Source organism: Macrobrachium rosenbergii, chromosome 1, assembly GCF_040412425.1.
Source record: "Macrobrachium rosenbergii isolate ZJJX-2024 chromosome 1, ASM4041242v1, whole genome shotgun sequence".
NCBI classification, from domain to species: Eukaryota; Metazoa; Arthropoda; class Malacostraca; order Decapoda; family Palaemonidae; genus Macrobrachium; species Macrobrachium rosenbergii.
Window position 1 is genome coordinate 8,555,871 of NC_089741.1, and position 2,852 is coordinate 8,558,722.

Below are 2,852 nucleotides of genomic sequence, written 5' to 3' on the forward strand. Positions count from 1 at the left end.
TTCGTTAGCTCCCATCTTGCGATGCGTCTGGTGGTCGTATTTTCTGAAACATCTTCTTAAGAAGAGGCCTGAGGATTAACCCGTCGATATTGTCCGATTTACAATGTCCTCCTGACAGTTTCATGTTGTTGATTTGAGTGATGATAGCAGATTCCAGCATCTTCCTTTTGTACAGACAACTACTTTTGAAAACCAGCTCAGCCCACTCCAGTTTATGGTATGGGCTTTATCCCTGATATGTATAGGAAAATCCCCAAACTCTCTGAAGCATATTGAACTGATCTTTTGTGTTCTGTTATTCTTTGTGAGATGGAGCCACCCATCTCCCCCACGGAAATCTCATTACAAGTGCTACACGGAATCTTGTAAACTCCTGCTTCTTCCCCTTTTTTATTTAAATACACGTTAATGAGCGAGCTCCCGATGGATTTGGGATAATGGAAAATAAAAGGATTATTAGACCTGAGATGTTCTGTAGCTTTTTGGACGTTTTCGTCGTATGGAAGCTTTATTTTGCATCCTGTTTGGGTATCAAAATGAAATGGCAATTCAAAACAAGCTTAATCTATATATATATATATATATATATATATATATATATATATATATATATATATATATATATATATATATATATATATATATATATATATATATATATATATATATATATATATATATAAAATAACTGTTTAAAAAGTAAAACAAAAATGAGCTATTCCACACTGGATAAGGTAAAAGATGGCTGATCACGATTAAGGTGAAGTTAAAGGTTTTAACGTTGATGGGTTCAAAAATTCTTGTCTTGTAGGTTCGTGGAGGTGTCTAAAATCTTAACATTTCGATGCTTAACCTTATTTGGAAAGCACTCGTGTTCTCACTTACCGACGATGCACATGTACAGTATCTACGTCAAAGGAACAGTTTATCATCTGTCATATACTGCAAGAGGATTCCTGAGGATCAGTCACAAAACGCCATCCATTCAAAGCTATTCCGTTAATTAAGAGATTGTATAATTTTTTTAACGAGATTTCCAATCATGTACTGTAGGTCGGCAGTGTAGGAGAAAAAAAATAGACCCAAGATGGTAACTTCTCGTTTGAGCTGGCTGCTATTAAGGGTAAAAGAAATGGGGAGTAGAACTTGCACATCCTCATTGAATTTAATAGTTATTAGAGACTCATGATAAAAGTTAACTGTAATTCATAAATAACTAAAAGCCTGTTTACAAGATTATTTTTGTAATGCAGTTTTCTAACACAATTTTATGTTTGTTTGTACATTTAGAGGACGGTAAGGAAAGGACCAGACCTTAGATTATAAGTAACAGACACAAGCACAATAATAATATATCTGAGGAAACATTCTGAAGTGACAAAATACCACTTCCAAATGTTCGGTTTCTGAGCCATCAAAATTAGAGAGAATTATTTGTGCAGTAATGAATCAATTTTAATTTAAGTATAAGTTGGCTATGTATAAAAGAATATGAAGTGTCATTTGCGTGTAAAATGACCTGGTTAGCTCCTTTGACATTCATATAAAAGAGAAAGTCACTCGGAAACATAATTGCATTTCCATCATTCCATTATAGATTGCTCATAGGAAAATGAAATGAAATGGAAGGGAAGGCTGTTGAATACTGTCAGCATATTAAGAGGAAACCTATATAACTGCTTTAGGAATCGCTCTCTCTCTCTCTCTCTCTCTCTCTCTCTCTCTCTCTCTCTCTCTCTCTCTCTCTCTCTCTCTCTCTCTCTTTTGATTTTCTGCTGTCTATATTCTTTAGATCATGCGTTAATTTTTTTTCACAGTATTATTTTGTAATGTACGTCTTTACTAAGTTGTTCTGTGTTTTTCTTATGTGTGCGTAAACAGAGCACTTGGACTTCTCAGGTATATACCCACATCAAATCATTTCTGTTTCACATTTGCACAACCTCTCGCTAACGAGCGTTTCGTGTAGAGAGATTTTTCTGGACAATGTGTACTTATTTTGTATGGAACCAGTTATACTTAATTTTAGCATGCTAAAACATCAAAGGCAAAAATACGATTTAACTTAATTTTCTTACTTCGCTAAAAAAAAAAAAAAAAAAAATATTCGTCAGAGACAGAATAACCAAACGCAGGAGATTACTTTTGCACCATAAGAATATCAACAGGTAACTGTTCAAATGACAGACCTATTCCAGTTGTGGAGTAACGCGAAAAGGAAAAGAAAAGAATTTTTTTTCCTCTTAAACATTTTGGCTTAGCAGTAATTATTATAATTTTTTTTTATCGGTCTATGTAGATTTAATTTTCACACCGGGATGCTTGTTTTGATATATAGAGCTAGAAAGTCGCAATTGACAGTCGGTTTTTGAGAAAAGGGGACAAAAAGTAAAAAGACGTTACTTTGCCGCAAAAAATATTTACTAAAATTAAAGAAAATAGAGTTATGATATTTTTGGCACCATGTGAAGTACTATTCATTACATTTTGAATGTTATGGTTTACTGCTATAATGTCTTTGATGCTATTATATAAGCAGATTCGTAAAAGTTATCGTAAACATTATGAAAAATAATTTGATGACGGTGTGTGATGTACCGTATAGCTATTGAGTATTAGAATGTAATAGATGTTTTATGGCCTTTGGGTGATAGATCTAAGCCTTTTACTTCAATATAATGGCCTTAGTAATGGGTATGAGAGAAAGATGTATATGGATGAATGTGATATGAGTGTCTTTGAACAAAAGGTAGTGATATTTGTGAAATTTCATGAACAAATGAACAAATATACGCAGTAGAAAATACAAGATATCATAGCATATAAGCATTGGGCGGTAAAGCACGAGGGAA